The sequence below is a fragment of the Hyperolius riggenbachi genome, chromosome 4 (genome assembly GCF_040937935.1).
Source record: "Hyperolius riggenbachi isolate aHypRig1 chromosome 4, aHypRig1.pri, whole genome shotgun sequence".
In the NCBI taxonomy this organism is placed as follows: Eukaryota; Metazoa; Chordata; class Amphibia; order Anura; family Hyperoliidae; genus Hyperolius; species Hyperolius riggenbachi.
The window spans coordinates 241,797,869-241,813,795 of NC_090649.1; positions in this window are offsets into that span (position 1 = coordinate 241,797,869).

Genomic DNA, 15,927 nt, shown 5'->3' on the forward strand with positions numbered 1-15,927 from the left:
TGTCAACACTATTTCCAGCTATGTGTGGATGAGTGTGTGGTATGCACTATTTGCTGGTACTTATTCAGTATGACAAACAGGTGTCCAATTCTAAAATTTAGTGTATCACAGTTTGACAAGTCATATGTTTATCTGCGTAAATACTACCCACACACTTTTATTTTTAAACTCAAATCCTTCCATATGGTGTTTAGGACTGCATCCATAACTTGACATGTTCATTTGCAAGGGCACTTTAAAGTAACTTATGCTACACTTACATTGGGATTTTTACTATGTACATGTATATGTACAGTATACTGTATAGTATACTGTATGTCCCCAAAGATATTTGCACCTGCTTCTTGGCACTGACTGTTGCTTTTTAGCTTCAAGACCTATCCCAGGCACATATTTATTTGTAGACAGGCTTTGGCAATCAGCAGCAAAACTTGTTTATCTGTTCTTGATTAGTTGTTGCCAAATAGATAACTTCTTAAAGACTTGTTCTGGAATCTAGTTACTGGCCAATCCCAGTAGGAAATCACTATCTGTGCCATAAATTACAATCTTCTCCAACCGATTTAGCCTGTGTCTTCCCCTTGCAGCCTTATGCTGGGCATACACAGCGCGATAATGCGCTGGTGTCGAGCCAGCGACTCGATGCCGGCGCGTCCCAGCTCGTCTGCGCGTGCGCGCGGATCGATCCCCGCTCGTTCCTACCAGCGCTCCTTATCTGGCGGACAATGGCGGGGAATCGAGCGGGCAGGGATCGAGCGGGGTCATCGGACCTGCTGAATATTATCAGCTCCCGGCATCAGCTGCTCGATACACAGTACAGAAACGTACCGTGTATCCCCAGCATTAAGCTAGCCATACATTGATAGATTTCCACCCAATGCTTCAGAGCAATCCATTCCTTTAAAAACAATGATGTAGAAGGAATCAATTCCCATTTAATTTGATCAAGCGATAAAATCTGCAGGGAATTAAATGGGATGTGTGTATGAGTATCTTAAAAGTACCCCTGAAGTGATATAGAAAATAAAAAGTTAGATAATTATCTTTATTAGAAGGAAGCCTCTGGATAGTCTTGAGGCTTCCCATATCTTCTTACACTCCACCCTTCCTGCAAACAGACCCTCTGAACTTATTTGACTATAGCCAGTAAAAAGTGTCTTCTAGCCTCATTTCAGGCCATGGATAAGCACATCCATACTGGTCACGCAAGAGTAAGGTCCATGGTTTTTTTTTTTACCTTTTTCCACAAGTGATTTGGTCTACTGGGTATTTGTGAACCTTACAAGCCCAGCCAGGATGCACTCATCCACAGTTGGAAGCACATCCAGAAAAAACTTAGGGACCCTTCACTGAAATGCTGGGGTGTAAGAAAATATGGGAAGCCTCTGGACTATCCAGAGGCTTCCCTCTGCTAATTTAAGTATGTCTATTTTTTTTTATATAGCTTCAGGAGTACTTTAAAGAGGGAAGGATACTATCAAGGCATCAGCAGCAGCAGCCCATACTGGGCTGGTTTCAGGGTTTTATTTCTTCAATTATCCTGATACAATTTAGGTTCTATGTACATGGTCACACACTTGGGAATAAAGACAAAATCACACCTGGCAGTTCCACAAAATGGCATGGAGGAAAGTGTTACTCTTGGCTCTTTAACCAAAGGGAAAACAAGAATTTTGAATCAGGATGATACCATTTATTGGCTAACTTAAAAGAATAAACATTAGCAAGCTTTCGGCTTTGCAGCCTTTGTCGGGCTTACAATCCTGTATGCTTGCAAACTGATGGTACAGACAGCTATATACATGCAGCCAGTGGTGCTCATCCAATATTCAGGTATCCGAACTACCCAGATAATATGAACTGTTTCCACTATCCGAACTTTGAATAGGAATTCGGATATCTTTGTAAATCCGAATAGCACTATCCGAGCAAACTTGGATTTCTATGTGAAAATCCGAAATTCGGTCGGATAGTTAGTTTTAGTATCCGAGCAGAAGCAAAAATCCTTTCAATGGTAAACATCCCTTTGGGAGGCATAGAGAGAGAGAGAGAGAGAGAGAGAGAGAGAGAGAGAGAGAGAGAGAGAGAGAGAGAGAGAGAGAGAGAGAGAGTGAGAGAGTGAGAGAGAGAGAGAGTGTGTTTTGGAAGCAATTTAAGCCATTTTCAGGCCACTTGCAGTTTTCTACCCGGTTATCCGAATCCAAAAAGTTTGGATTCTGATATCCGATTAGAATCCGGATATCTGAGTGTCCGGATCCAAATTAAATTCGGATTTTGAAAAGGGGTATCCGAGCAGCACTGCATGCAGCATCAAAAGGGGATACATAGATTTTTTTCAAGCGAAAATACTTCATTAAAATGTCTTAAGCGAAACAGAACATCTAAATGGGGTGGGAGGTTGTTAGCTGAGAAAAGACCCTTGTTTACACAATGTTTACAGACTTGGGAGTTAGGCTGTCACAGGGGCATCGTAAATACCGAGTTCACAAGTTTAGCTATATAGGCTGAAAAAGAGTTTTGGCATTAAATATCATCAACCTCATACCAGTATAGAAAGTTTTTGTCCTTATTCAAGCCTTTGTCCACCGCTTTGAACCAATTTATAAATTTCGTCTCTGGTATTAATCTATCATTTGACTTTTGAAGCCACCCTTCAGGGCAGTGACACGAAGATCATTTATGCTGTGTCCATTGGAATGAAAGTGTGTAGCAAATGGGATGGGAGTACAGATTTGGTATCGTTAACCAAAGGAATAACCAATAAAACAACTTTCAATAAAAGGCACCCCAATCCAATAAAATATTTAAAAAGTTAAAACGACTAAATGCTTTGTAAGCTCTTTTATTCACCTCATGTGGCAATGCCCGCCTATTGCTGACTTTTGGAAGCAAGTGATGGACTATCTAAATGATGTGATGGGCTCTCCTGTTGCACTAGACATTAAAACATGTGTGTTAAAGGAATACTTAAGCCAAAAACAAAAAATGATATTTACTCTCCCAGGGCATCCCTCAGCCCCCTGAAGCTGGATGGTGCCCTCGCAGCCTCGCTCCGATCGTCCTGTCCCCACCGGCGGCTACTTCCGGGTTCGGCAACAGCCGCCGACAGGCTGGGAACGCGGCTGATTCTCCGCGTTCCCAGCCGCTATATCACCCTCTATGCTGCTATAGCGTATATATATATATATATATATATATATATATATATATATATATATATATATATATATATACAGCTTTCTCATGTGATAGTGCATTTTTCTCTCTGTTATAGCATATGCTACCACAGAGGTAAAGCTAGACTATCCCCTGAGGAACACGTTTATTAACCTTTGAAGTGAGCTTATTCTCCTTTTAATTTTTTCAACATTGTATTCAATTTCAGTGAGTTCTGTATGCTGCTGTTTAGTGCTTGTAAAGTGTTCAATTTAATGAAGCTCATGCCCTTAGAATTGCTTGACTAAATTCCATTAACACCCCAACCCCTTAATATTATGTATTTACTCTGTTTTAACTACTTTATTTGAGAGAATCCAGCATTTATGATCCTTCCAAGCAAGGCCAGACTTTCCAAGGTATGTGAGGAGTTCTCAAGAGATTTTATCTGCTTGCCATAAATAACATTTTAATGACATTTATTCATATTAGTAAAACAAGCTCCCTGTTCCTTTTGATGTTCAGTTCTACAGTGTGTAATACATCTTAATGACATTAATTTGTAGTTAGAAAAAAATCTATTTACTTTTTTCTTGTGTTTTAAGATTTAGTCCAATGCACAGAGTGGGAGGCCAAAGAAGGTATTACCGTATTTAACCACTTCCCGACCGCCGTATATACAATTGGCGGCCGGGAAGTGGACCCCGCAATGACCGCCATATAGACAAATGGCGGCGGTCCTTTTACGGGCATGGGCGGCACGATCGCGTCATTTGTGACGCGATCGGCCGCCGGCGCCTGGCTCCGCCCCCTCGTGCTGTAACCCGCCAGCCGTTCGGAAGCGCCGACGGGTTACTAGCACCCGGATCACCGCATACAAAGTGTATAATACACTTTGTAATGTATACAAAGTGTATTATACAGGCTGCCTCCTGCCCTGGTGGTCCCAGTGTCCGAGGGACCACCAGGGCAGGCTGCAGCCACCCTAGTCTGCACCCAAACACACTGATTTCCCCCCCCCCTGCCCCCTGATCGCCCACAGCACCCCTCAGACTCCCCCCCTGCCCACCCCCCAGACCCATGTTTGCACCCAATCACCCCCCTAATCACCCATCAATCACTCCCTGTCACTATCTGTCAACGCTATTTTTTTTTATGCCCTAAACTGCCCCCTGCTCCCTCCTGATCACCCCCCCACCCCTCAGATTCTCCCCAGACCCCCCCTGTGTACTGTATGCATCTATCCCCCTGATCACCTGTCAATCACCTGTCAATCACCCATCAATCACCCCCTGTCACTGCTACCCATCAATCAGCCCCTAACCTGCCCCTTGCGGGCAATCTGATCACCCACCCACACCAATAGATCGCCCGCAGATCCGACGTCAGATCACCTCCCAAGTGCAGTGTTTACATCTGTTCTCTACCCTAAACACCCACTAATTACCCATCAATCACCCATCAATCACCCCCTATCACCACCTGTCACTGTTACCCATCAGATCAGACCCTAATCTACCCCTTGCGGGCACCCAATCACCCGCCTACACGCTCAGATTGCCCTCAGACACCCCCTTATCAATTCGCCAGTGCAATATTTACATCTGTTCTTCCCTGTAATAACCCACTGATCACCTGTCAATCACCTGTCAATCACCCATCAATCACCCTCTATCACTGCCACCCATCAATCATCCCCTGTCACTGCCACCCATCAATCAGCCCCTAACCTGCCCCTTGCGGGAAATCTGATCACCCACCCACACCAATAGATCGCCCGCAGATCCGACGTCAGATCACCTCCCAAGTGCAGTGTTTACATCTGTTCTCTACCCTAAACACCCACTAATTACCCATCAATCACCCCCTGTCACTGCTACCTATCAGATTAGACCCCTATCTGCCCCTAGGGCACTCAATCACCTGCCCACACCCTCAGAACGCCCTCAGACCCCAGCCCTGATCACCTCACCAGTACATTGCTTGCATCTATTCCCCCCTCTAATCACACCTTGAGACACCCATCAATCACCTCCTGTCACCCCCCTAGCACTCCTATCCATCAGATCAGGCCCAATACAACCTGTCATCTAAAAGGCCACCCTGCTTATGACTGGTTCCACAAAATTCGCCCCCTCACAGACCACCTGTCATCAAAATTTGCAGATGCTTATACCCCTGAACAGTCATTTTGAGACATTTGGTTTCCAGACTACTCACGGTTTTGGGCCCGTAAAATGCCAGGGCGGTATAGGAACCCCACAAGTGACCCCATTTTAGAAAAAAGACACCCCAAGGTATTTTGTTAGGTTTATGACGAGTGCATAGAAGATTTTATTTTTTGTCAAAAGTTAGCGGAAATTGATTTTTATTGGGGTTTTTTTTAACAAAGTGTCATTTTTCACTAACTTGTGACAAAAAATAAATTCTATGAACTCACCATACACCTAACGGAATACCTTGCAGTGTCTTCTTTCTAAAATGGGGTCACTTGTGGGGTTCCTATACTGCCCTGGCATTTTAGGGGCCCTAAACCGTGAGGAGTAGTCTAGAAAACAAATGCCTCAAAATGATCTGTGAATAGGACGTTGGGCCCCTTAGCGCACCTAGGTTGCAAAAAAGTGTCACACATGTGGTACCGCCGTACTCAGGAAAAGTAGTATAATGTGTTTTGGGGTGTATTTTTACACATACCCATGCTGGGTGGAAGAAATCTCTCTGTAAATTAACAATTGTGTGTAAAAAAAATCAAACAATTGTCATTTACAGAGATATTTCTCCCACCCAGCATGGGTATGTGTAAAAATACACCCCAAAACACATTATACTACTTCTCCTGAGTACGGCGGTACCACATGTGTGGCACTTTTTTACACCCTAAATATACTAAGGGGCCCAAAGTCCAATGAGTACCTTTAGGATTTCACAGGTCATTTTGCGACATTTGGTTTCAAGACTACTTCTCACGGTTTAGGGCCCCTAAAATGCCTGGGCAGTATAGGAACCCCACAAATGACCCCATTCTAGAAAGAAGACACCCAAAGGTATTTCGTTAGGAGTATGATGAGTTCATACAAGATTTTATTTTTTGTCACCAGTTAGCGGAAAATGACACTTTGTGAAAAAAAACAATTAAAATCAATTTCCGCTAACTTGTGACAAAAAAATTAAATCTTCTATGAACTTACCATACTCCTAACGGAATACCTTGGGGTGTCTTCTTTCTAAAATGGGGTCATTAGTGGGGTTCCTATACTGCCCTGGCATTTTAGGGGCCCTAAACCATGAGGAGTAGTCTTGAAACAAAAAGGACCTGTGAAAGCCTAAAGGTACTCATTGGACTTTGGGCCCCTTAGCGCAGTTAGGGTGCAAAAAAGTGCCACACATGTAATATCCCCATACTCAGGAGAAGTAGTATAATGTGTTTTGGGGTGTATTTTTACACATACCCATGCTGAGTGGGAGAAATATCTCTGTAAATGGACAATTGTGTGTAAAAAAAAATCAAACAATTGTCATTTACAGAGATATTTCTCCCACCCAGCATGGGTATGTGTAAAAATACACCCCAAAACACATTATACTACTTCTCCTGAGTACGGCAATACCACATGTGTGGCATTTTTTTGCAGCCTAACTGCGCTAAGGGGCCCAAAGTCCAATCAGCACCTTTAGGCTTTACAGGGGTGCTTACAATTTAGCACCCCCCAAAATGTCAGGACAGTGAACACACCCCACAAATGACCCCATTTTGGAAAGTAGACACTTCAAGGTATTCAGAGAGGGGCATGGTGAGTCTGTGGCAGATTTCATTTTTTTTTTGTCGCAAGTTAGAAGAAATGGAAACTTTTTCTTTTTTTTGTCACAAAGTGTCATTTTCAGCTTACTTGTGACAAAAAATAATATCTTCTATGAACTCACTATGCCTCTCAGTGAATACTTTGGGATGTCTTCTTTCTAAAATGGGGTCATTTGGGGGGTATTTATACTATCCTGGAATTCTAGCCACTCATGAAACATGTCAGGTGGTCAGAAAAGTCAGAGATGCTGGAAAATGGGAAAATTCACTTTTTGCACCATAGTTTGTAAACGCTATAACTTTTACCCAAACCAATAAATATAGGCTGAATGTTGTTTTTTTTCATCAATAACATGTCTGTCCACATTTTTCGTGCTGCGTGTATACAGAAATTTTACTTTATTTGAAAAATGTCAGCACAGAAAGTTAAAAAAATCATTTTTTTGACAAAATTCATGTCTTTTTTGATGAATATAATAAAAAGTAAAAATCGCAGCAGCAATCAAATAGCACCAAAAGAAAGCTTTATTAGTGACAAGAAAAGGAGCCAAAATTCATTTAGGTGGTAGGTTGTATGAGCGAGCAATAAACCATGAAAGCTGCAGTGGTCCTTAAGCCTGGTAAAGCCCCTCAAGTGGTTAAAGCTTACTGTTTAAATCTTTTGATGTTAGCCAATCTTAATTCAAAACTTTCTGATCACTAGCAGTTTATTACTATAACTAGTGACCTTAGCCCATTAAAAAACGGGCTAGGTCTGTCAATTACTTCGCCGCTCGCACCGCCTGCACCGCCTGCATCCGCCCGCCGCCCGCGCACACACGCCCGCCCCTTCTGGCCCCGTCCTCCCCCGGCCCTTGGCAGTGTCTCTGCACCTGTCCCTGCACATGCTCAGTGCTAAAAAGCACTGACACATGGATGGACGCGGTGGCACTTGCCTATTATTGTATAGGATGCAAGCACATGGTAGATCATATGTTTTGCTGCAACAAGGCATCCATTTTTGTCCAGTTCTAAAACCTATCATTACCTGAAATTAATGTCATTCCTGAATGTCATTAAAGGGAACCTTAACTGTGGGGGGAAAAAGAAACTCACTTACCTGGGGCTTTGCCAAGCCTCCTGCAGCCGTCCTCTGCCCGTGCCGGTCCTTCGGTGCCCTCCGGTCTCCCTCCGCGGCTAAGTTTCATTTTCGGCTGACTGCCAGTCGTCCTCCGGCAAAGCGTGTCCTTCTTCCGCATTCCCTGACGTAAAGTGCCGTAAAGTGCAGTAAAGCGTGTCATCCGGATGCGCTTTACGGCTCGGTATGCATTCCATGGACGCGCTTTATTGCGCTTTACGTCAGGAAATGCGGAGGAAGGACACGCTTTGCCGGAGGACGACTGGCAGTCAGCCGAAAACGAAACTTAGCCACGGAGGGAGACCGGAGGGCACCGAAGGACCGGCGCGGGCACAGGATGGCTGCAGGAGGCTTGGCAAAGCCCCAGGTAAGTGAGTTTTTTTTTCCCCACAGTTAAGGTTCCCTTTAAGAACTTACAGTACATGTAGCCAGTGCAATAAAAAATAAAGTATCAGAGTAAGGATTCTGTTTGGCTGGATAGTGTACTAGTTAAAGGCCCTGCCTCTGACATAGGAGACTGGGTTCAAATCTCGGCTCTTCCTGTTCAGTAAAGAGAAGCTGTCAGCCATACTATCTCAGAAAAAAAACCACATACGTAAGTAGATAAATAACACTATGTGACAGAGGCGCCGAGTGTTGTTTGTTTTGCTAGATGCTGTAACTCCTTTTTCTATTGCCTGAGGAAGCGGGCACTGACCCGTGAAACGCGTTGCTTTGTTTCATCTGGAGTTCGTTAATAAATAGACTGAATGTACAGTCGTGTTGTGTCTGCTTGGAGGAGGTAAGTCCACCACTGCCTCCTCTAATTACCAAATTTTTGGCTTTTAAGTTCCTTTAAAAAACCCTTTTATCCTTTTGGTGCCTCTGTTTTCTCCTATATAATACTGTATCCACCCTGGGTGGAGGGTTGCGACCCTTTTCTACTATCTACAGAGAGCGACTTCTTATTCCTGAGTGGGGCCAGGATAATCTCCCCTCCTGCCTTTACAGTGGTTGCCTATTGGTGACCCATGCTTGTGAGTATAACAACTATTACTCTTTGTCATTATCCCCTTTGTCAATACATACTACACTATTGGGGCTCTTGGTGTTCCTCTGTTTATCTCATTCAGGTATATAAGTAAGTAGGGCCTTTCAGCAGACTCCTGTCCTTTTTACCTTGTATGTAGCATTAGTGTCAATAAACCACATGGTGTGTGTAATATTTACTTTTCTCCTTAAGTTGATTAAAGTTTTTGAGTATTTTCTCTAGGCTCCCCATTTAGGGTTTTGCTATACATCTCCTTCTAAATTGCTAGTCAATTTCTATTTTTAGCCATCAAACATGCAACCCTACCATCTCACTCAAAAAGGTCTGATGAATTAGTAAGCATTTTCTGATGGTGAATCTATGACTAATATGTGGATAAACCAACATTCACTGTTTTTAAATAAGCCTCCAAGAACCATAATGCAAACTTTAGAACCAAGATTATTATTTTTTTTATTTTGGTACTATGGACTTAACTTGATCACAGATGTCCTATTGATTATAAATGTAGGTTTTTTTTTAAAAAAACTGATAGCACTTTTTTGTATTTTTTTATTTTATTTTATTCTATCATTTTACAGTTATAATTTTCAATTACACACAAAGCATCTTGATCAGTTACTTCTTGTGCCATAACTATTTTATGGGATTTGCTGTAGCTAAACAACAAGGAGTAAGTAATGAGCTTTGTCATGACAACTAGGAAATGCAGGATTATTAGCCAACATTTCAAATTACAGGTCACTATTCTACTTAGTGTAAAAGCAGAGTCAAGTATATTTCAAACAAAACTGCCACTTAACAGTTCTAGACAAATGAGTGAATGCAGAGCACTCCTGCATGTTAAGTGACAAAGGGTCATGGCAATTACTCTGTATTTTTGAAGTTTATTATGAACAGAAAGAGTTGAACATTTCAATAACCTATAAAGTAAATGTGCTTTCTGCGCTAAAATAAAAATGTTTTTGCTGTGGACAGTGTACTCATTTTATGCTGAAGATTAAAGACGGTCAAGATTTGAAGCTGGAGTGGAGCCAGGGACGACTTTCTGGGGATGGAACAGAGCTGAAATTAGAATGGAGTTGAACCATGGAGCTTGCTGGAGCAGAGGATTTGTAAACTTTGAAGCAAGCCTGAAGCTGATGCACGACTAGTGGAGCCATTCTGAAACTCTGCTGGCCCAACTGACAACACACGCTTGTTAATTTTATATCTTCAGTCACTGTCCAAAGCATTGTGCATAAGCAATCACACCATTTGTGAAATAGAGTATTGTACTGTGTCAGCCATCGATTAAAGAGGAACTTTAGTTAAAAGAAGTAAAGGTACTTGTGTATTACCCCGTCTAGCAGAACAGGCTCGGCAGTTAGACAGGCTGAAAAAGTGTGCACTGTGCTTCTTGAGCAGCTGATTCACCACAGATCAGCTGCTCCGTTCCATTCAGCTTTCCTCACTGCGCAGTGTTGTAGCCCATCCCGATGTCACAGCACTTGTCTGTGTAAGATGTGAGTAGAAGGGCTGTACAGCACACTGAACGCAGTGACCTCCGCTCCATAGACAGCAGCCGCTGATCCCCGCTTAGGTAAGCTCTCCCCTGGTTGGCTGTGATTAGGGGTGAGACCCTTTTATAGACAAGCTGTATGATAGTGGGCAGATTGCTGCAGGGCACAGCGCTGTACATAGCAGGGGGTGTGAGGTGGATCAACTTGTGCTGGTGCTCAGCAAGTCCTCTTCCCTGTAATGCAGAGTTGGTATGCCGCTAAAATCACTTGTAATTCCCCTCCTCCAGGCTGGAAGGTTTCATGCCTCTTTCATTATTGCTCTCTATTGTTCTGCGGTCTGATCGCTGACGAAAAAGCCAACACAGCGCAGTGAGGAAAGCTGTGTGGAACAGGGCAGCTGATCTGTGGTGAATCAGCTGCTCAAGAAGCATAGTGCACACTTTTCCAGCCTGTCTAACTGCCGAGCCCATTCTGCTAGACTGGATAATACACAAGTACCGAAGAAAATATAAATCAATAAATTGCAAATTGAGAAGTTAAAAAATAAAAGAGAGCTCAAGAAATGATTGCTATTCACCATGTAATTTATTCATATTGTTTGATCCACAATAATCCTGCACATCATCCTTACTACTGGCAGACATGTAAAAAAACAGACCACACCAACTGCCATTATCTACTGTACAACCACACCCTCTAACAATGCAATAGGCTACAAGTTTGTTTTTATAGATGTGCATATGCACAGAGGGAGATACTAGTTGCTTGGAAGTGGAAACAGCTGTTATTCCCCATAATGCAACAAGGCTCACAGGACCTTGGTCATGACATCACACTATGGGTGGGGTTTCACCAACAAATCAGCCATACAGACCCCCCCCCCCCCCCCCCCGATGATCTATTTAAGAAAACATGACATGGGCTCCCCCTCCCAAGCCTCTTTATCCCCTTGTCCCCAATTCAGGCTGGGATAGCAAGAGTGTGGAGCCTCAGCCATGTGGGGCTTCACACCCTGAGCTATTCCAGTCCACATTGTCCATGGTATGGGGGGCTCTCGGGGAGAGGGGCAGCCAAGCCTGTGCCTCTCCTCTGGAGCCCTTATCCAATCCATGGACTAGGGGCTTTTCCCCACCTCCAGTGCCCCAGGAGGAAGCTGGGGCCATCAACATCCTGGGGGTGTTCATAGTGGCATCTGGGAGTCCCCTTTAAGAATGGGACACCAGATGCCCTCCCCCTTCCCAGGAGAAATGAGTATAACGGTACATAGTACCCCTTACCCCTTTCCACAAATAGTTAAGTGAAATAAAAACACAACGCTGGAAAAAGTCCTTTAATGTTCTTAAATAACAATGGATACTTACCATTAAAGAGTTCCCACACCAATATCTTCAGTAATGTCCTACACCAATTTCCTCTAATCTTGCGACCTTGATCTCCACCGTGCCCCCCTCCCGCAACACACACTGCAACTCTAGCTATACTAAGTATAGCTAGAGAAAAAGCATCTTGAAATTTGGCTCCAAGGCTCCCCTTTGGTCTGTTGTATGTAGAACAGCTAAGAAATAGAACATTAGTAGCAAGTAAAAAAAAGTCACATATGGTTTTCCAGTGCAGGAAGAGTTAAGTAACTTCAGTTATCTAAGCAAAAGAGCTTCTCTGAGTTCTTCGACCCAACTTGGGTTAAATACAGTCCTATTTTCTGAAGCATTTATCTCAACCTGTCTCTCACTGTTTCTTGTGTGGTTTGCAAACTGCAAATATGACAGAATGATGAAATGTTTAGAAAAAAAAGTTATATAGCTGAAAATAAAAATATGAGACTTTTTTCTTTGCTACTAATGTTCTGTTAATTATCCGTATTGTACAAACAATTAATTATATCATACGTTTTTTCCCCCGCTTTAGTATCACTTTCGTGACTATATCTGTTCAATTTACTTAATAAATCAGTGCAAACGTTATGTCAGTGCTGTATGAAAGCATAAGACTGTATTATTAACATTGCATTTAAAAAAATCCTAATAAATGATAAAATAAAAGTAGGATCCCTTTAACATTTAAGAAAAAGCTGTGGGTGGTTTAAGAAATGCAATTTTCAAAGTGGGACTGATTTGACCTGATTTTACCTACTTAGACTTTGCAGACTACAGTAGGCATAATCATGCAGGGCAGGTGCGAGGAAAGTAATGCTATTCTATTTTAATTAACAAAAATTATGTTCCCACTGCTTTATTGTTTCTGCTACATACCAGTATATATCTGCTGAATAACAGCTTGCAGAGCGAATTTTATGTATTTTATGCATTTGTTTAGGATTACATATATAACTCCACATTTTACATGCACAATGTATATATTAAAGACAATAATTATTAAACATACAGGGTGATGCAAAAATGACTTATTATAGGTAAATATAAACTGCCTTTTCCCATTTCTATGAAATGATGTTTGATTTACTGCACGGTTATAGATTGCAAACAAGTGTGACAGTTTTATTACACTCAGCTTTATTTAAATCGTCATTTCATTTATCCCAGTGAAATTATAAGGAGGTGAGCGGACACTGTTGTCAGCATAATAATTTTCAGATCCAGGCGTATGGATATTTATTGCACAGACCAAGAAGCAGAAAAAGCTGAAAAAAGCTTGCCTCATGTTACCTCTCATAAGTAACTTGCATGCATACAACACTCCATGTACGTGTGTTAGATTCTGTCCACTCATTTATTGCTTATCTCTGCTAAGGACTGTTTCATTTGCAAGATAACTGAGCTCAGAGAACATTATTTATTTGGTGTAGTACTAAAAAATAATTTTGCATTTTTATTTTTATTACTAGAAACATTAGACATGTTACATCTAAATGTTTTATTTTATCTCATTGTATTGCACTGCAAGCTGGTTTTACTGAGAAGTTGTGTAGTAAAGCATGTTGTTTAATGCTGCAATAAACAAGCCCCTAACATTTCAATAGCCAGCCACCTGACTAAAGGGAAATTCCTCTTTTGATGGCAAAAACCCATTGCTTTCTCTTTGGCTGTATACATTTCAAGGATTAACCCTTTCCAATCTATTTTCTGGTCACCCTTGTCCCCCCCCCCCCCCCAGTATGCTGGGGGACATGGGTGATCCCAAAAATGCAGCAGCCAGAGGGATCCAGAGGGTCTCTAGCTGCTGAAGTCTAGAGCAAGGAGGTGACCCAGCGTTAGATGGAGATGCAGGCCCGGCACCAGCTAGTGTGCTGTATACCCATGGCCTTGCATGTGCTGCAGCATAGTTATATGACACTGCGTGGTGCTGGAGGGGATCAAAGTGTTGGACTTTGCCTGACACTTTGAACCACGTAAGGTGACGCTGTGTCGGACTAGATCTAGCAATTGTGCCCTTAGTGACAGGCCAAATGCGCCTACATGTATGAAATAGGAAGTCTTTGCTGGTATTTTGGAATAATTAGCTGATTAGAGTCTGACTCTTTGAGCCTAGAATATTGACCATGTTCAATATACTGAGATTTTGATTTTGGGTTCTCATAAGCTGTAAGCCATAATCATCAAAATTACAACAAAGAAAGGCTTGAAGTATCTTGTTTTGCATGTAATGAGTCTATTTCATGTATTAGTTTTACCTTTTAAGTTGAATTACGGAAATAAATGGACTTTTGCACAATATTCAAATTTTTCGAGTTTCACCTGTATTATTAAACTAATTACTCATGGGTGTTTATGGACCGTGTTATGGCTATACTACAAAAAGTGTACTATTGCAAAGGTGTCCTGCTGAAACCTGATAGAGGAAATTTTTAATCAAAAATTGTATTTATTTTGTTTTATAAAACATTTTATTTGTTGTTTATTTCACATAAAGTTTTTAAGATAAACTACTAGATCTGAAATGACCTATTTACCTGGGAAGGGGTAGCCATTTGAGGTTCCCTTATTTTTAAAGGGCATTAAATTCCAACATAAGTCCAACCCCCAGCACTTTTTCCAACATATGGTGGGGATGTGACCCTTGTCCATAACCAAAATTGTAAACATTACAAAAATTTTAGGCAACATGGTTCAACTTTATTCCAACAGACACTAAATAAACAGTAGTTATTGCTCCAAATTAATTTACTGACATATATTAACTACTCATGGCAATAAAATGGAATGCCTTTAGCCTTTTTGGAATTAAAAGATGAAACGATGATGAGCAAAAAAATGTCTGAATTGTGTCACTAATCAAGGTGTGAATGATCTGGGAAGACATATGATGACCTTATATAACTCTACATATACTGTGTTGTGAACAAAGTGGCAAGGAAGGACTGGGACTTGAAATGCAAACAAATCCAAGTGGGCATAGGACAATAGTGGGGAGCCTCACTGAACAAATACAGTTAGCCAAATTCAATCCATATTTGCTGGCTCATATGGTAAGTGAAGATACTTAGATATCTCTAGAGATACCATATTCCACAAACTAGATATCACCTACTCAGTAAGTAGTCCTTGAACTAAACTCCCTAACACTGCTACTGCCTACTGAGCTCACCCCTAGTCAGCTCAAGCATTTTAAGTTCACCAGGAGAAAAGCGCAATATAAATGTTATTGTTATAAATTTCCTGTTCTTCTGGCCACAGTTTGAACCTAGGACTCTAACATGGCAAGTAGATAGTACCTTATTGTACCTTCCAGTGATACATCTAATAACTGGGAAACAAAGCTATACTTTAATAGAGGTAGCTTTCTGCCTTATTGTTAAACTGTATTTTGTTACTCAATCAGCCCTCAGACAATGTTCTGTCATTGGAGAGTAAAACACTTTATTATTGCAATAAAAATATAAGATTATTTGAATAGCTATAATTTCATAGGCATGTATAAAAAACTTTTTCAGAAAAAAAAGCAATCACACATGCATCATATTCATGACAAGTATTTACTGCAGTGAAATAGATTATATATTAAAAAATAAATATAAAAGTTTTGGGTTTATTTGCATATGCTTGTATTCAAAAATACACAAGCTCAGATTCCTTGTGCACTCTTAGGCTAATTGTAATGGAAATGAGAGTTTATTTTTAAATACAAACATATGCAAACAAATCTAAAACTTTTTTTTAATTTATTTTTTAAAACATAAGCTATTTCACTGCAGTACGATTCAGAGAAACAAAATGCTAAAAAGCACTGACATAATTCCTCCTCTTCAACAGCTCCCTTCTAAAGTACACTAAATTATCAGTTTTATCATTTAGCTTAATCAGCTGTAGGTAATACCCATTTTTATGCCACCAAAACTCTTTTTGCCTGGCCAAATGTCCATCAAAAT